A 20,576-nucleotide genomic window follows, 5' to 3' on the forward strand; every position below is an offset into this window, starting at 1 on the left:
TGTCTTTCCCTCGCAGTCCCCCTGTGCTGTCTTTCCCTCACGGTCCCCCTGTGCTGTCTTTCCGTCGTGGTCCCCCTGTGCTGTCTTTCCCTCGTGGTCCCCCTGTGCTGTCTTTCCCTCACGGTCCCCCTGTGCTGTCTTTCCCTCGCGGTCCCCCTGTGCTGTCTTTCCCTCGCGGTCCCCCTGTACTGTCTTTCCCTCGTGGTCCCCCTGTGCTGTCTTTCCCTCGTGGTCCCCCTGTGCTGTCTTTCCCTCACGGTCCCCCTGTGCTGTCTTTCCGTCGTGGTCCCCCTGTGCTGTCTTTCCCTCGTGGTCCCCCTGTGCTGTCTTTCCCTCGTGGTCCCCCTGTGCTGTCTTTCCCTCGTGGTCCCCCTGTGCTGTCTTTCCCTCGTGGTCCCCCTGTGCTGTCTTTCCCTCGTGGTCCCCCTGTGCTATCTTTCACTCGTGGTCCCCCTGTGCTGTCTTTCCCTCGTGGTCCCCCTGTACTGTCTTTCCCTCGTGGTCCCCCTGTGCTGTCTTTTCCTTGTGGTCCCCCTGTGCTGTCTTTCCCTCGCGGTCCCCCTGTGCTGTCTTTCCCTCGCGGTCTCACTGTGCTGTCTTTCCCTCGCGGTCCCCCGTACTGTCTTTCCCTCACGGTCCCCCTGTACTGTCTTTCCCTCGCGGTCCCCCTGTGCTGTCTTTCCCTCATGGTCCCCCTGTGCTGTCTTTCCATCGCGGTCCCCCTGTGCTGTCTTTCCCTCGCCGTCCCCCTGTGCTGTCTTTCCCTCGTGGTCCCCCTGTACTGTCTTTCCGTCGTGGTCCCCCTGTGCTGTCTTTCCCTCGTGGTCCCCCTGTGCTGTCTTTCCCTCGCGGTCCCCCTGTGCTGTCTTTCCCTCATGGTCCCCCTGTGCTGTCTTTCCCTCACGGTCCCCCTGTGCTGTCTTTCCCTCGCGGTCCCCCTGTGCTGTCTTTCCCTCGTGGTCCCCCTGTGCTGTCTTTCCCTCGCGGTCCCCCTGTGCTGTCTTTCCCTCGCGGTCCCCCTGTGCTGTCTTTCCCTCGTGGTCCCCCTGTACTGTCTTTCCGTCATGGTCCCCCTGTGCTGTCTTTCCCTCGTGGTCCCCCTGTGCTGTCTTTCCCTCACGGTCCCCCTGTACTGTCTTTCCCTCGCGGTCCCCCTGTGCTGTCTTTCCCTCATGGTCCCCCTGTGCTGTCTTTCCCTCGCGGTCCCCCTGTGCTGTCTTTCCCTCATGGTCCCCCTGTGCTGTCTTTCCCTCACGGTCCCCCTGTGCTGTCTTTCCCTCGCGGTCCCCCTGTGCTGTCTTTCCCTCGCGGTCCCCCTGTGCTGTCTTTCCCTCGCGGTCCCCCTGTGCTCTCTTTCCCTCGTGGTCCCCCTGTACTGTCTTTCCGTCGTGGTCCCCCTGTGCTGTCTTTCCCTCGTGGTCCCCCTGTGCTGTCTTTCCCTCGTGGTTGTCAGCTCTTTCACGAGCCTCGATTCAGTATACAAAAAAAAGTAAAAAAAATAGAATATTTACCCTGCGCAGTCAACTTGTTGTGAGCCAACTCTTCTGTTTTTGAACTTTTTTTTCTTTGATCCGTGAGCGATGACATCATAAATTTATATTCTCTAATATAATTGTTGCATAGATCACGCTCAATACATTTCAAACTGATCAGAATAAGCGTTGTCCCTGTCGAATTATGACGTCATAATTATGGCACCAATGACGTCATCGTTAATAACACCTATTCCCCATATGGAGTTATTTACAATGAGCCATGTTTAAATTTTTTCCATGGAGCAGTTTCGGAGATATAGAGGTGCAACCTTTTTCGATTTTTTCCAAGATGGCGTCCGTACCATGTGACCTATGACGTCATAATTATGAGTAAAAAAATTATACAGGCAGAGGTGCTTCTATGGTAAAATTTCGTGTCAATCGGACCATTTGCCGAGAAAATGAATTTTTAAAATGCAGACACGCACGGCACACGGCACATGTACGCAACTGAATGCTTAACTCTGATTTTCGCTTCGCGAGCGCAGGGTAACAAGAAAGAGCAATCGGAGATTGCAGACCCCTGGCAGGTCATGTTTGTGTGGTGTATTTTGTGTGATATTTGTTTTTGTGTTGTTTCGGATGAGGTTGGTTTTTATGTCCAATATGGCTGCCAAACCACGTGACCTATTACATCACTATTTTCAAACTATATGCAGCAATAGTGTGATATGATATTTGTAAAACTTCGCATTGATAGTGTAATCACTTTCATAGAAACAGCTGTTTGAATAATTTCCCTAAATCCAATATGGCTGCCAAACCTAATGAGCGATGATAAAAAAAAATTTCAACATATCCCCACGGGTAGTCGAACATATGGTTTCAATTTTGCATCGATCCATACAGTGCTTTCAGAGAAGAACAATAATTTACTTTCTGCAGTTTTTGCATAAAATCCTATATGGCTGCCAGTCCATGTGACTGACTTCAAGCAACATGTGACCATGTGACTGTGACTATGTTTTCAAAATTTATTCCTCAAGGCTTGTACATAGATCATGTGCATGGAGTTTTGCATCGATCTAGTAAGCCGTTCGGGGGTTGGCCAAACTGAGACTATCTGAGCTGCACAAACAGACAGACAGACAGACAGACAGACAAATGAAAAATCACTTATTGAGTGACACTTGGGAAAGGAGAACAAAGTAGAATGGCACTCAGTAGAGCATCTTCTGAGCTCAAAAATAATTGGTGGTTTAATTCAGTTCGCTGATATGCAAATCAAATTGAAATTTCAAGTTAATCAGATGAAAATTGAGGATTTTAGAAATTAGAAATAAAAGTGGTTCACCTTTGGCCTATGTTGACTGTCGAAGATTCCAATCCATATGTCCGGGCAGACACACACCAACAGACACACTGACATCTTTTACTGGGTATAAGGATGTTACAAAGGAGAAATGTATTTTAATTGGATAATTATAAAGGTGATTGATTAGACTGGTCAACAAAATTTTAAATGTTTTATGGTTCTAGTATATTTTGAGGTGATTCTAACCAACATGAACCTGTAGATTTCGATTATGATATCCAATTTTCACAAGCACATCCAGTTTTTGAGAACCAGTATACCATAGGAATATCAGCCGCAGCCGAAATTCGTCTTGTACTCACCAATCAGGACTTTGTAACGAGACTATCTGAGCTGGAAAGCGTTGCTTGGGATAGCTTTGTGGCTCTTGCTAACAATTACCTTGGAAATTTTCGAGCACCAAATTATGAAGGGCTTGTGGACAAGATGTTGAAGAGTTACCAGGCGCTCGGTGCTCGAATGTCACTCAAGATACATTTCTTCCATTCTCATCTGGAATTCTTTCCACAAAATCTTGGCGATGTCAGTGATGAACATGGAGAAAGGTTTCACCAGGAAATTGCCATCATGTAGACTCGATATCAAGGCCGATTCAATCCAAACATGATGGGCGACTACTGTTGGACTTTACAGCGTGAAAGTGATTGCTCCTACAAACGCAAAAGTAAAGTTCAGAAGCACTTTTAATGTGATGTAAATAAAAACTTAAAGTTCATATTATTTTTTGTGATATTTTATAAAGTTCATATTCTTTTTGGGGATTTACATTTTTTTATGTGATGTAAATAAAAACTTTAAGTTCATATTATTTTTTGTTACAATAAATACTTTTTTTTTTTTTTTTTTTTTTTTTTGTATACAAGATCGAGGCTCGTGAAAGAGCTAACATTAATCACATAAAAAGACAAACCGACACACAAAACACAAAAAACAAGGGGAGCGGCAGACAAGATGGGGAGAAAGGGGGAAGGACACAAAAGAGAGGGGGAAGAGGGGGAAGGACACAAACACAACATTTGAGAGCAGGGACATCGGGAGGACTTGGGGGGAGGTGGGAGAGGATTAAAACATATGAACACTGCAAGGACTCTGGGGTGAATTACCGGGGGTAGAAAAGATCAAGGTTTTCGATGGGGGACGATAAGAGATGGTGGTGAACAGCTGTTTTAAAGACCTGGAGGGAGGAGTGGGATTGAAGGGAGTGGGGGAGTTTGTTCCAGAGGCGGGAGAAAAGGGGAATGAAAGAGTGAAGGTGAGCAGAGAGCCTAGACTTTGGCAGTTTAACCATAAGAGGGTTGCAGGCAGATCTTGTGCGACCTGAAGGAATATTGGGGGAACAGAGCACAGAGAGAGCTGGGGGAGCAAGGCCGGAGAGGAGTCGGTAGAAGACAGAAAGACCACCAACCTGCCTGCGGTGAGTGAGTGAAAGGCCCTCGGCGTTGACTACATCGCAGGAGATTCCAATGATTCTGAAAGCTTTGGCCTCAACAGCGTGAAGCCGAGCAAGGTGTGAGGCAGGAGCACCAGCCCAGAGGGGGGAACAGTATTCCATTGAGCTGCGGATGAAAGCCTTGTATGTGGTGAGGAGCTCAGGTGTGCCAAGGAAGGACTTCGCACGACGGAGGATGCCCAGTCGGTGACTGGCTTTGGAGGCCAGCTTGGAAATGTGGTTTTCCCAAGAAAGATCATGGCAGATAGTGAGACCCAAAAGCTTGAGCAACAGAACTTCTTGGAGAGGATTGTTGAGAAAGTAGATGGGAGGGTTGTCCAGTCGGTCCTTTCGGAGAGACATTGTAAGAGTGTGAGATTTGTCAGGATTGAAAGACATGTTCCACTTGTTTGACCAGTCTGTGATTTTGTCCAGGTCTGCAGAGAGTGAGGAGGCTGCAGACTGCCGATCTGAGGGATGAGGAATGGCGCGACAGAGAGTAGAGTCGTCAGCAAAGAGATAGAGAGGATTTTCAAGAGAGTCAGAGAGATCATTGATGAAGACCAGCAAAAGCACAGGGCCCAGAACACTACCTTGGGGAACTCCAGCCTGAACAGGAAGAGGAGATGAGAGAAACCCATTCAGGGCCACACGTTGACTACGACCAGAGAGGAAGTCCGCCAGCCATGCGTGGAGATTTCCATGGATACCAAAGGAGGAGAGTTTGGAGAGCAGAGCAGGGTGCCAGACCGTATCGAAGGCACGTGAAATGTCAAGGGAGACAGCTCTAATTTCCTGTTTGGCGTTGAGGACCTCCATCCATTGTTGAGAAAGCAGAAGCAGCATGTCCAGAGTAGAGTGACCAGGTCTGAAACCAAATTGATGATCAGAGATCAAGCCATTGGAGAAGAGGAAAGATTTAATATCTGAAGCAATGATGGATTCCATGACTTTGCTGATAATTGGGAGAAGGCTGATTGGTCTGTAGTTGCTGGGATCTGTTTTTGCACCTTTTTTGTGCAAAGCGGTGATGTTGGCTGATTTCCAAGCAGATGGCAGATGACCTTGAGCAAAAGAGAGGGTGAAGAGAACAGAAAGAGGGAGTGAAAGAGCAGAAGAACATGATTTTAGGACCCGTGGGCTGATGCCGTCAGGACCAGTTGCAGAATCAGAGTCGAGGGTTGACAGAAACTTTTCCACCTTGTCAGGAGGAAAGGACACAGAGTCCAGGAGCAGCTGGGTACGACTGGGTACGGTGGGTACAGAGAGGGATGGGTTTGGGACACAAGATTTAGAGGCAAACACAGAGTTGACTTATTGAGACTTAATCAAGAAATTCGCATGCTCTAAAGATTTTTTCCACACTTATGATGTACTACGTCAAGGTTACGTGATAGCGAAATTTTAAGGTCAGATTCGGATTTGTGGGCACTAAATTAGTTAGAAACAGTTGAAAATAAGTCAGAACCAATTTGGCTGTTGACTAGTGTTATTGGAGACTATGTTTTGTTAATAAACCCTGCTCTGAGAGTGTTGTGCCACAGCCGTGCTGTTGGTGAGATGGCATGGTGGGGTTAATGCCAGCCAACTCCCCGCTTGGAGTGATTGTGGGATATGTGTAGAACTCATGGTCACAGCGGCCTCTGTCCTCGACTGATAAATGCAAACACCTTTGTACTCACAAATTGCAAAATAAAACATTTGCCCTATTCATATGAAATCAATATGTTACATCTTAAATGCTAAACGAAATAGTGTACCATTTTACATGGTTGTGAATTAAAATTCAAATGTTGGCAAATTAGATAATTGTATTGTGATTAATAAAAATGGTTTTAAAACTAAATATATGAATGTCCATACAAGGGTCAAGATGCCCTGGGCTCCAAGATGTCTGCAAAATCCCTATCACTTGTTTTGTCCTTGATGATGAGATAATCGGCCATGTTCAAGACTATAAAATTGAGATTACTGAGAGAGAGACTGAGAGAGGTCTGGCCTAAATGATGTAACTGTTCTGTATTTTGATGTTCCTTTGATGTACTTTTGAATAGGTACTCCAAGTACCTTTGTATTTTGGTATGTTATTTGTGTATAAAAGTCAGACTCCCTCTCCCGAGCATTAAAATATTCTTCAATGTAATCCCACGCAGAGGACAATCGATGATTTCATTACAATTGTGTTGACCTAATAATAATGATCTCAATTAATCCTCGTCATGACCTTGGCCTATGTTGGCCTATGTTGATCTTAAAATAGTTGGTGGTTGAATTAAATTTGATGATATGAACATCCTATTCAAGTTTCAAGTCAATCGGATGAAAATTGAGGATTTTAGAAATCTGAAAAGGTTGTTGACCTTTTTTGGGGGCTATGTTGATCTCAAAAATAGTTGGTGGTTGAATTCAGTTGGCTGATATGACAAGCCTATTCAAATTTCAAGTTAATCGGATGAAAATTGAGGATTTTAGGGGTTTTTTTTTTTTTTTTTTTTTTTTTGTAGACTGAATCGAGGCTCGTGAGAGAGCTAACATTTACTTCACAAACAAATCAACCAGACAAACAAAACACACGAAAAGCGGGAGCGGAAACAAGATGGGGAGAGAAGGTGAAGCACACAAACACAACATTTGAGAGCAGGGAGATGTGTGGAAGGGAGAGGGCTTGGGGGGAGGAGGCATGGGAAGGGGGGGGGGGGGTGGAGGGAGAATATAAAACACAAGGACACCAATGACTTCCAGGACAGAAGTTGGTATTTCAAAAAAGTGGAATTGGGGTGAAATTAGCGGGGGTAGAAAAGATCAAGGTTTTGGATGGGGGAAGATAAGAGATGGTGGTGAACAGCTGTTTTAAAGACCTAGAGGGTGGAGTGGGATTGAAGAGAGTGAGGGAGTTTATTCCAGAGGCGGGAGAAAAGAGGAATGAAGGAGTGAAGGTGAGCAGAGAGTCTTGATTTTGGCAGTTTGACCATAAGAGGTTTGCAGGCAGATCTTGTGCGACCTGTAGGAATATTTGCGGGACAGAGCCCAGAGAGAGCTGAGGGGGGGGGGGGGGGGGGGGCAAGGCCAGAGAGGAGTCGGTAGAAGATGGAAAGACCACCAACCTGCCTGCGGTGAGTGAGTGAGAGGCCCTTGGAGTTAGCTTCATCGCGGGAGATTCCAATGATTCTGAATGCTTTGGTTTCAACAGCGTGAAGATGAGCTAGGTGTGACGCAGGAGCACCAGCCCAGAGGGGAGAGCAGTATTCCATTGAGCTGCGGATGAAAGCCTTGTATGTGGTGAGGAGCTCAGGTGTGCCAAGGAAGGACTTCGCACGACGGAGGATGCCCAGTCGGCGACTGGCTTTGGAGGCCAGATTTGAAATGTGGTTTTCCCAGGAAAGATCATGGCAGATAGTGAGACCCAAAAGCTTGAGTGACAGAACTTCTTGGAGAGGATTATTCAGAAAGTGGATGGGAGGGTTGTCCAGTCGGTCTTTTCGGAGAGACATCGTAAGAGTGTGAGATTTGTCAGGATTGAAAGACATGTTCCACTTGTTTGCCCAGTCTGTGATATTGTCCAGGTCTGCAGAGAGTGAGGAGGCAGCAGACTGCCGATTTGAGGGATGAAGAATGGAGCAACAGAGAGTAGAGTCATCAGCAAAGAGATACAGAGGATTTTCAAGAGAGTCAGAGAGATCATTGATGAAGACCAGAAAAAGCACAGGGCCTAGAACACTGCCTTGTGGAACTCCAGCCTGAACAGGAAGAGGAGATGAGAGAAACCCATTCAGGGCGACACGTTGACTACGACTAGAGAGGAAGTCCGCCAGCCATGCGTGGAGATTTCCATGGATACCAAAAGAGGAGAGTTTGGTGAGCAGACCGGGGTGCCAGACCGTATCGAAGGCACGTGATATGTCAAGGGAGACTGCTCTAATTTCCTGTTTGGCATTGAGGACCTCCATCCATTGTTGAGAAAGCAGAAGCAGCATGTCCAGAGTAGAGTGTCCAGGTCTGAAACCAAATTGATGATAAGAGATCAAGCCATTGGAGAAGAGGAAAGATTTCATATCTGAAGCAATGATGGTTTCCATGACTTTGCTGATAATTGGGAGAAGGCTGATTGGTCTGTAGTTGCTGGGATCTGTTTTTGCACCTTTTTTGTGCAAAGCGGTGATGTTGGCAGATTTCCAAGCAGATGGAAGATGACCTTGAGCAAAAGAGAGGGTGAAGAGAACAGAGAGAGGGAGTGAAAGAGCGGAAGAACAGGATTTTAGGACCCGTGGGCTGATGCCCTCAGGTCCAGTTGCAGAATCCGAGTCGAGGGTTGACAGAAACTTTTCCACCTTGTCAGGAGGAAAGGACACAGAGTTCAGGAGCAGCTGGGTACGACTGGGTACGGTGGGTACAGAGAGGGATGGGTTTGGGACACAAGATTTAGAGGCAAACACAGAGTTGAGGCATTCAGCTTTTTCACGTGCGGAGTCAGCCGTGTGGCCATTTGAGGTGAGGGAGGGGATGGAGGGGGAACAAACACCAGAAACAGATTTGACCAGACGCCACCAGGATTTGGAAGAGGGAGACAGATAAGAGAGTTCGGTCCTGAGAACGGAGAGATATTGTTTCCTGGCTCTCCTGAGGGTGGACACACACTTGTTTCGGGCTTTGTGAAAGGAAATGAGATTTCCTTCCGTTGGATTTGCTTTCCAGGAGACGAAAGCAAGTTGTTTCTGGGCAATAGCCTCACCACAAGATTCCGTGTACCATGGACGGGAGGAAGGGTATGACAACAGAAGACGAGATGGGATAAATCTGTGCATGAGAGAGAGCAGTTTGCTTTGGAAGAATTCCCAGGAAGAATTTATGTCAGAGGCAGTAGAGATGGGAGACCAGTCCAGATGATTGATGGCTGCTTGAAGACCGTGCCAGTTGGCCTGAGTGAAATGCCAGACTCATCGACGCTGAGGAGGCTCTCTGAGAATGGTCAGAGAGATGTCCACTTTAACAAGCACATGATCAGAATAACCGATTGGAGCAGAAGAAGAGCAGCAGACATTTTCAGGGAAGTTAGTCATAACCAAGTCCAGAAGAGAAGATGCTCCGTTGACTGAAATCCGGGTCGGGAAATTGACAGATTGTGTCAGTCCCAGTGAGTCACAGAAGTCCTTTGCTGAAGAGCCATGGCTGGTGAGAGAGGTACCCACACCCAGCCAACTGGCATGGTGACAGTTGAAATCACCACATATGAGGAAGAGAGAGTTGGGATGGGTAGACAGAAGTTGGTCCATATTCTCAGACAGCGAGATGTAGATGGAGTCATCACTGTTTGGTGGACGGTACAACACACATATGAACAAAAGGTGGGAGCGAAGGGGAAGCCGTAGCCAAAGGTATTCCTGGGGGTGAGGTGGAGAGAGGGCAGTGCAGGGCGAGTGAGGAAGAGAGTTTTTTATAAAGATAGCAACCCCACCTCCAGGACGAGGCTCAGGTCTATCATACCGGAGTAGGGAGTAACCTGGGAGAGATACCAAGGAATCAGAGACATCATGAAGGAGGAAAGTTTCTGTTAAGCAGATCACGTCTGGTTTGTCAGAAGCAACCTGTATGGAGAGATCAGACATGTTTGAGCGAAGGCCCTGGATGTTTGAGGTCCATACTGTTAAGGAAGAGGAAGGGGGAGCATCGGATACAGAACAGGGGGGGGGGGGGGGGTGGTAGGGTAAGATGTGGAAGAGGAGGAAGAGGTAGGGAGAGCTGTTGAAGGTGTGTGTCAGAGATTACAGAATAGCTCGGAGAAAGGGAAGGATGGGGCAGACAAAAGGTTTGATGGTGATTGGGAGAGGCGCAGTGAGGTGTTATTTGACGAGGGGGAAGAGCGAGGCAGAAGGTTGAGGGAGATGAAGGTGAAAGTTGGAAGGGGGAAGAAGCGGGGAGGACGCTTTGAGGGGGAGGGGTGAGAGGGGAGTCTAGGAGGGGAGGGGTGTGGGGGGAGATTTGAAAGGAATGGGTGATTGGGAAGATTTGGAGGGTAGGGGCAAGGGGGAAGATTTGAAAGAGATGGGTGATGGGGATGATTTGGAGGGGATGGGCAAGGGGGTAGATTTAGAGGGGAGGGGTGATGGGAAATGGGATTTTGGGGTGATGGGATTTTGAAAAATGTACGATTAATGGGAAACGAACATTTATTGCAAAATGAGTTTCTTGAGACATTCGAGTCAAAAATACGTTTGAGGACGCTGGAGGGAGGATGGAGTGCTGGAGAGTTTAGGGAATGAATGAAAGATGCACTATAAGAGATGGAATTTTTTTTTGGAATGAATGGATTTGGTGTGCAAGTCGAAAGCATCCTTTTATAGAAGAAGAAGAAAAAGGTGTTATAGAATATGACAGAATACAGGTCTTCAGGGTTCAGATAAGACATTTTTTAACAACATGATCACAAACAGCGTGGTCGAAGAATGAACGAACGAACAACTAAGAACGAATAAACGAATAAAAACGGAAGGAAATGTTTTTGGGTTTTTTTTTTTTTTTTTTTTTTTGAGATTTTAAAACAAGGAAGTATGGGATGAAAAGACCGTGAAAAACAGAGACCGGAAAAAAATTGCAGCGTGATCGGAGAACCGCTGAGACAAAAACAAAGCCTAAAGCCAAGGTTGGACACAGTAGCCTAGTACTACACTTAGGCCTCAGAATACACGATGAGAAAGACCGACGATTCTGTACACAGGTATGAAAAACCAACGCCAAGAATACTATTAAAGACACCCCAATAGGTACATACAATAGGTACATTAAAGACACCCCAATAGACACCCCAATAGACACCCCAATAGACCAACGCCAAGAATACTATTAAAGACACCCCAATAGGTACATACAAGACCAGTTTCGACAAAAACACAATTGTGAAAAGTTACTTAACTTCGAAAGCGAGCGTGCATGGACAGCTTTGAAGAGACGAGACCTCCAATCTTGCGCATGCGCAGAGCTAATAATAACCTAATAATAACCTAATAATACGCACGCATGCACGCTCGTAATAATACGCATTTGAAAAGGTTGTTGACCTTTTGGCCTATGTTGACATTTTGGCCTATGCTGATCTCAAAAATAGTTGGTGGTTGAATTCAGTGTGCTGATATGTAAATCCTATTCAAATTTCAAATCAATCGGATGATAATAATTGAGGATTTTAGAAATTTGAAAAAAAGTGGTTGACCTTTGGCCTATGTTGACCTTATGACCTTTTGACCTCAAACACATAGGATTTTGACGGACCATAAACTCCACCATTTGGTGAAGTTTCATGAGGATCGCTTTAAAATTGTGACTTGTAGGCAAGTATAAGTGAGCGGACAGACAAACAAATACACAAACACACACAAACCGGAGTGATCAACATACTTGTCAAAAATTTTTTTTTGCCAAGTAACAAACGGACACAAATGCAATACCCTCTTCCTCAGATGAGGGTAGCAAGAATGAACACACTGTGGTCAGTCTACGACAAAATCCAGTAATGGGCCGATTGGGAAAGCATAGTCAACAAAAATAGAGGAACAGCGCGATTGGGAAACACATTTAATGCACTATTAAGATTAACTCGACACCTCTTATCCATGTCACCCTCCTCCACAGTTATATCACAATGAGCTGATTCGTCGAACAATCACAGATTGTTTAAACCCAATATGGCTCCATTCAGAAATTATATAACGCTATATATTTTTTAATTTTTAGGGAGCCACGTACTGTGTGTGCTGATGATCTTGTTTAAATCTTAGTAATCATTTTTATTCAACTTCGATTAGATTTTTGGGAGTACCTCATTATGAATAACACCTGACACAAACAATGCCAATGGAAATGTGACGTAACAAACCTGGGCAGTGTATAAGCAGCAGAGGCCTACAGGCCTGATGTCCTAGGCCCACAAGAAAACCAAGATGGCAGCCTTATTATTTTGTCTGGGTGACATTGCCATGGTGGGTGGAATCAAGTGAAGGCCAGACAGCTATCAGGGTGTGGTCAGACAGCTATCCGGGTGCAGTCAGGGTGTGGTCAGACAGCTTTCCGGGTGCGGTCAGGGTGTGGTCAGACAGCTATCCGGGTGCAGTCAGGGTGTGGTCAGACAGCTATCCGGGTGTGGTCAGACAGCTATCCGGGTGCGGTCAGGGTGTGGTCAGACAGCTATCCGACCAATGGGTGCACATTTCAAAAACTGACCCCCAATTAGAACCACAACAACAACAACTCCGAGCTCTTTTAGACCATGCGACACCTCGCAAGTAACAAGACCGAACATTTAACAATTTAACAATGTTGGGATATGTTGTAGATCTGAGAATGAATGATCTAATTAATGTTCGCAGTGTGTAGTCTCACACTCTGACTGAAGGACGGACCGATTACAATAGCTTGTCCTATCCCTTGGGAAGGGCTGAACCGAATTAAAGACAATTTGAAATTACTGCTATTATTATTCCCCAAAAATGGGCACGTATACAGTTTTCTAATTACCAATATTAATGTGAACAATCACCCCATGTCTAGTATAGCCAACAGATATAAATGCAGACTTATTTTGGATTTCCAAATTCAGGTCCATGGATACATTTCCTGAGTTTCTGAACCTTAGGGCAATGGCAAATTTTGTGAAAGTTCTAAATGTTTGTTCAGCCTGTACCTTAATCTTTGGCAATTCCCACTACCTGCACCAGGCAATTGCACCTTCATCTTTCAGTTTTACAAATATCAGGTTTGTGCCTTGATCTACCATTAATGGAAAATGCAATGGAGTGCAAGCATATGCAACGAGAGAGCAGTGCTGTTTAAATGGCCATGTTACCAGCACCGGCTGTCTTCAACCTGACAGATGGAGAAGGGGAGGTGGGATAAGAACAGGGGTTTTGATTTCCTGGCTCAGTTTATTTCCTGAGGGAGCCCCAACCATAAGAGCACAGTATTTGACTTTTTATTATGTTGGATCAGAATTAATTTTATACAATATAGAACATTTACTTTGAAAGATTATGTGTGCATTCATTGGGCATTGGGACATTTAATGTCTCCCAGAACAAGGAAGGCTTTCATGCCACTGGCAGAGCATGGCATCAGGAACGTACTCGGATATTAATAATGAGTGGTGGTCAAACCATAACCTCGGCCTAAACGAGGAATGTGGCCAGCATTCCAGGCCAAATGCCCACTCCTTGTATGACATTACCAAAGGATCACCATGGGTTGGCCTATTTAGCATTCCTCTCTGAGCTTATAAGCTGTAATCCATTCCGGGTTCAAACGCCATATTGTGCGTTGATTTGTCCATTGTCTCTTATTGTCCTTGTAATTATGCAAAAGTACATTGAAATCTCCTAATGTCTGGACAGCGTGTAATATGTAGTACAAACTCCTCTATGAACCTTAGACACTGGGGGTGGCATGAAGGGGATGTCATTTCCAAAGTACAGTAGTTTCTTACCTAATGCATTGACTCCTACTTAGTGTGGTACCCAGATTCTTTATTTTCTATTTGATCTGTGGAGTCATAAAAATATTTTGGAAAGATACTGCTTTGACCTTTTAAATCACTTACTATGTCATTAATTTAGAAGAGTTTAGTTTTTTGAAAGGGGCAGGGCTACATTTCCAAATGTTTCTGATGAAATCTGTTGAGATTTTCATCAGGTATGTATCAGATTTCTCGAGAAATTGTAGGATATGTTTAAGGTTTGGCATAGGCAAAAATGCACGTGATATTGATTTTTATCAGGTTCCTTATCATGGATCAAAGTGGGAGATGGTTGGTGTTTGGAGAGTCAAAGGTAGTGGAATTGAACAGATACCTTATTGACCAGAGAAGTTTGGAGCAGGGAGGATGGGGTTTTCAAGAGGGGGAATTGTGCAAAATGTAAGGTAAACTACAAATTTCACACATCCAAAACGTTTCTGCCAAAACACGATGACCCCAGAAATGTGATATTTAAGGAGCATCAGACTGCACCTGGTTATAAGGGCCACGGCAGGTGATTAACTGTTTCCAAAAGATGCTGAATGTAGGGGAACGACTCCTGCACTTTAGAGAAATGGCCGATTACTGCCTGGCCGCATTAAGTTGTGGCTGGATCAGTTGTATTGGGAAGTTACCCAAAATTTTATTCATCAATTATTAAAAGGTGTGTGTGTGTGTGCACGTGTGTGTGCATGTTTTTGTGTGTGTGTGCATGTTTTTGTGTGTGTGTGTGTGTGTCCATGTTTTTGTGTGTGTGTGCGTGTGTATGTGCACGTGTATGTATATTTTTCATATCCGTTTAATCGTAAAAATCACCTCTTACCAGCAGGACTTGGAGCTAAATGTGGCGTTCCAACGGTACCATGTTCACCTGTGACATGTTGCAGGTCTACAAGAGCTTCCCGTTGCTGTTGTTGTGGTTCTTGTTGAAGGTCATTCTTTGAAATGTGCACCCATTGGTTGGATAGCTGCCAGACCACACCCACATCTGTTGCTGTACTCCACTCACCAAGAGACGAAATATGGCCGCCATCTTGGTTTTCTGGTGGGCCTAACACTGATTATATACACTGTCCGGCTTTGTTGCATCAGATTTCCATTGGCTTTGTTAGATTATTAGTAAGGTTTAATCAAGCACATACACGCTCCCATTAAAAAACATTTAAAAACAGCATTCCGTAATTTTTGAATGGCCTCATATGCAAGTTAAATGAGCATTTCCCAAACAGCTCGTTACCAGATTTTTAAAGCTTAACGTTCTGATGTATCGTACCAAATTTGGTCAGTATTGGTACTTTGTGAGGAAAATATGTTCATTGAATATGGGGGGGTTAAGGGAAGGAGCCCATTGGCCCCCTTTCCAGGGAAAATAAGGCCATGGGGAGCACAACTTAAGGTTAGGGCATGCATGGTCACGATGACACATGGCCAATTTGGTCTGGATCCGGTTGTCTGTTTCTGTGAAGATGTTTGAATGAAATACCAATATTTGGAGCCAACGCCCCTCCCCCCTCCCATTTTATTCTCCATAAATGGGCGGATCTGGATGGGGAGCACAACCCCATGAGACCTTACTGCCCTGATGAATTGTACCAAATTTGGTCCGTATTGCTCAGGTAGTTGTGAGCAGAACATGTTTTAGTCAAACGCTAATTGAATTATGCACCCACATACGGTCTGACACTGGGACCCACTCTGAGGTTATTCCAGAGAAATAACCTAATAAATCCCCTGTTAGGAATCACAATGAATCTTATCTATCTAACCTTATTAATAGACATGGGAACATGGGAAGTACACGGCGAGAGATATATATATATGTATATATAATAATAATAATAATGCATTTATTTTATACTAGGGCATGCCCGTACTATATCTATATCTAAAATTATATCCCCCCCCTCTATTTACATGAAATGGTTTGGTCCAAAGCGAACGGCTTGCGAGTGGTGACAATCCCCCCCCTCTATTTACATGCAATGGTTTGGTCCAAAGCGAACGGCTTCCGGAGTTTGGTAAAGAAATCGCCATCGCGTGCACAAACGCGCAGGAAAGCGAATGAATCGCAAATTCGTTTTTATTAGTTGTAAAACATAGTTTAACGCCAACATAGTTTGCAAACGTGAAATAAATGAATACGCTCTCAAATGTGCCATCCGAGGCAGAGTGTGCCCGCCACGTTCGGCACACGCGATCGTTCGCTGCTCTCTGATTGGTTGAATCGTTTTTTGGACATAGCTCGGTAAGTAATTGTCCGATTAATATGAAACCTTGAAAAGGCACATCCTCGGGTCCCCAGCAATATACCTGGCAAGTTAAAAGTATATCGGACCCGTGGTTGTCGAGAAACAGCGGTCACAGACAAACAAACGTACAGACGTACAGACGTACAGACAGAGATTACTGGAATTATAGATAGATAGCGCTTTTCAGGAAGCCCAAAGACGCTTTGACAGAGTGCAAAACATAATGCATAGCAAAACATAAAAACAATTGCAAAAAAAAGAAGAATCAATAGGGAAATATTCAAAGCACAAAGGAGGGAGAAGGAGAGGAGATAGTCAGGGGTTAGATGCTGTGGGTTAAATGTTGAATGCAGTGTTGAACAGGTGGGTCTTGAGTGATGTTTTGAATGTGGTGAGTGAGGAGGAGTCTCTGATGGTGTGAGGTAGCGAGTTCCAGAGGGTGGGAGCAGCGATGGAGAAGGCCCTGTCCCCCCAGGATCTAAATTTGGTCCGGATGGGGGGGGGGGGGGGGGGTCAGGAGGTTGGTACCAGCAGAGCGGAGGTTGCGGGTGGGAGTGTGTCTGGAGAGGAGGTCAGCCAGGTAGGATGGGGCCAGGTTATGGAGGGCTTTGTAGGTCAAGAGGAGGATTTTGTACTGGATTCTCTGGGAGATGGGGAGCCAGTGAAGCTTGTAAAGGACGGGGGTGATGTGGTCACGGGTCCGGGAATGGGTGAGTAGACGGGCAGCGGAGTTCTGAATGTATTGGAGTTTATTGGTGATTGTTGAGGGTGAACCATAAAGGAGGCTATTGCAGTAGTCCAGACGGGAAGTGATGAAGGTGTGGATGAGGGTTTCTGCAGCCACGGAGGAGAGGGATGGACGGAGACGGGCGATGTTTTTCAGGTGAAAGAAGGCTGTCTTTGTGATCTGTTTAGTGTATTTGTCGAAGGAGAGGGTTTGGTCAAAGATGATGCCAAGATTCCGGATGTGAGGGGAGGTGGATACTGGGAAACCGTCGATGTTGAGGGCAAAGTTATGGGTGGACTTGGTGAGCGTTTTTGGGCCAATGATGATTATTTCAGATTTATCACAGTTAAGTTTGAGGAAGTTGATTTGAAGCCAGGATTTTATTTCAGTGATGCAGTTTGTCAGGATAGAGTGGGTGGCGGTGGAGATGGACTTGGTGGAGATGAAAAGCTGGATGTCATCGGCGAAGCAGTGGAATTGGAGACCATGACGGCGGATTAAGTGACCGAGGGGGGACAGGTAAAGGATGAAGAGGAGGGGGCCAAGAACTGAACCTTGGGGGACACCTTGGGGGAGGGGAGCAGTGAGGGATTTGCAGTTATTGATGGAGATGAACTGACGTCTGTCAGAGAGGTATGATTTAATCCAAGAGAGGGCAGTGCCGGTAATGTTAAAGGTGGTTTCAAGTCGGGTGAGGAGGATGGTGTGATCGATGGTGTCAAAGGCGGCGCTGAGGTCGAGGAGGATGAGAATGTTGAGGTTGCCAGCGTCAGAGGAGAGGAGAAGGTCGTTGGTGATTTTGAGGAGAGCAGTTTCAGTACTGTGGTTGGAGCGGTATCCGGATTGGAATGTTTCATACAGGTTATTGGCAGAGAGGTGATGTTTGAGTTGAGTGGCTACAGCGCGTTCCAAAACCTTTGACAGAAAGGGTAGGTTGGAGATGGGTCTGAAGTTATTTTGGGTGTCAGGGTTTAGTCCAGGTTTTTTCAGAATGGGGGTAACAGCAGCAATTTTGAGGGATGGTGGGACGATGCCTGTAGACAGGGAGGAGTTTATTGTTGCAATGATAAGTGGAGAGAGAGCAGGAAGGGAGGCCTTGACAAAGCTGGAGGGGATGGGGTCAAGAGTGCAGGTGGCAGTTTTCATTCCGATGAGGAGTTCAGAGAGGTCAGTAGGGGAGACTGGGGAGAATTGAGACAGGGGATGGCAGGATAAGGGGGGGCAGGTGGTTTGAGGGGGAGCGGGTGCGGCGGTGGTCAAGCTGTTGTAGATGTTTTCAATTTTGCGTTGGAAGAATGAAAGGAAGGAGATGCAGTTGTCTATTGTGAATGACTGGGTGGTGGTGTTCAGGGGGCTGAGGAGTTTGTTTATTGTAGAGAAGAGTGCTTTTGGGTTTCCGGAGCCAGAGTGGATAATTTGAGAGTAGTAGGCGGAGCGGGTGCGGGAGAGGGCATCTTTATAGTGTTGTATGTGGTCCTTGTAGGCCTGGGAGTGAACTGTGAGACCTGTTTTATTGCGGAGTCTTTCAAGTTGGCGAGCACGAGTTTTCATCAGGCGGAGTTCAGGGGTAAACCAGGGAGCAGAATGGGTGAAAGAAACTGTTTTGGTTTTTATAGGCGCAAGTTGGTCAAGGCAGGAGGAGAGAGTGTGGTTGTAGTAGTCAGTGAGGTCAGAAGGGGTGTGGAGGTCAACGAAGGGAGAAGTGGACATTTTTTCAGAGAGGGTCGATGAGAATGAGGTCGGTGAAAGAGCGTTTAGCTTACGGAAGTTGATAGTGCGATAATGCCTTGGTGCTGGGGTGGGGATGTTGATGGTCAGAGTGATGGCTAGGTGGTCAGAGAGAGTGAGGTCGGAGCCAGAGAGATGGTGCAAAATTAGTCCAGTAGAGCAGACAAGGTCCAAAATGTGACCACGGTTATGGGTAGGAAAGTTGACATGTTGAGTGAGGTTAAAGCAGGTGAGTAAATCAGTGAAGTCAGTGGTTAGCGTGGAGTCAGTGGAGTCCATGTGGATATTGAAATCACCAAGGAGGAGGATTGAGGGGGAGAGGGAACATAGCTGGGTCAGAAAGTAGGAGAAGTCAGACAGGAATGATGGGTGTGGTTTGGGAGGGCGGTAGACAACAGCCATGACTGACTGTGTGTGACCAGAGAGTTTAAAAGCCAGGTGTTCAAATGATGGAGCAGATGCTCAGGTATTTGGTCCGTATTGCAAGCCTCGTGTATATATGTACATACAGTGCCTTCAGAAAGTATTCAGACCCATTCACTTTTTTCACATTTTGTTATGTTGCAGCCTCGTGCTGAAATCGTTTAAATTCATTTTTTCCCTCATCAATCTACACTCAATACCCCATAATGACAAAGAGAAAACAGGATTTTAGAAAGTTTTGCAAATTTATTAAAAAGAAAAACTGAAATATCACCTTGACATAAGTATTCATACCCTTTGCTATGACACTTGAAATTTAGCTCAGGTGCCTCCCATTTCTCTTGATCATCTTTGAGATGTTTCTACACCTTGATTGGAGTCCACCTGTGGTAAATTCAATTGATTGGACCTGATTTGGAAAGGCATACACCTGTCTATATAAGGTCTCACAGCTGACAATACATATCAGAGCTAAAACCAAGCCATGAGGTCGAAGGAACTGCCTGCAGAGCTCAGAGACAGGATTATGTCGAGGCACAGATCTGGGGAAGCCTACAAAAAAAATCTCTGCTGCATTTAAGGTTCCCAAGAGCACAGTGGCCTCCATAATTCTTAAATGGAAGAAGTTTGGAACAACCAGGACTCTTCCTAGAGCTGGCCGCCCGGCCAAACTGAGCAATCGGGGGAGAAGGACCTTGATAAGGGAGGTGACCAAGAAACCGATGGTCACTCTGGCTGAGCTCCAGAGATCCTCTGTGGAGATGGGAGAAACTTCCAAAAAGACAACCATCACTGCAACACTCCATCGATCTGGGCTTTATGGCGGAGTGGCCAGACGGAAGCCTCTCCTCGGTGAAAGACACCTGAAAGCCCGCTTGGAGTTTGCAAAAAAGCACCTAAAGGACTCTCAGACTGTGAGAAACAAGATTCCGTGGTCTGATGAAAACAAGATTGAACTGTTTAGCTATCTCCCCTCCTCCCCCCACCCCCCACTGGGGAAACACAGTGTACTTCAGCTAGTATATTTATAACAGCTGCCACTGCTCTCACTCTGCACATCTCCCCCTTCTCCGCCCCTCCCCCCACAAAAAAGAATTAATTGTAAAAGAATGTAAAAATAGTAAACGATGATTAATTTTAAGTAAATAATGACCTGCCCTTCGGTATTCAGAAGCACCCAAACCAGATAAGGTGTCTCCCTCCAGCTTTTTCGTTGGGCAGAGGCAAACACCCCAGCCTTCTCTCAGGTACATCTCCAAGTTTTTTTGGCTTCATTTAGAAGCTTTGTGAGCCATTTTAGGTAACGATCATTGTTGCGAATGCGCTGTAGCAGTTCACCTATCCCAAAGATCACTATTTCTACGGGTTTCTGCGCATGCCTGCCGAGCATTCTTGGGCAAATTATATCTTTTTCAAAAGTCCCCTATTATGCAAATATTGGTATTCCCATCAGCGAAGCTACTGGTCTTATATGCTGTCAATTACTGAAACTCCTAGAGAGCGCTTGTTCGCGGAAGCCTTGAGGGCAATATAAACAAACTCATCTGAGTCGATCTAAAAATTGCATATCCATCTACATAATGAGTATGCAAGTACATAACACGTACGCATCGCCAGTCAATTCTCACTCATGAGAGTCCCTAGGGATATATAACCAGACTCGTATGCAACCAT

The sequence above is a fragment of the Myxine glutinosa genome, chromosome 1 (genome assembly GCF_964187855.1).
Source record: "Myxine glutinosa chromosome 1, kmMyxGlut1.1, whole genome shotgun sequence".
Classification (NCBI taxonomy): domain Eukaryota; kingdom Metazoa; phylum Chordata; class Myxini; order Myxiniformes; family Myxinidae; genus Myxine; species Myxine glutinosa.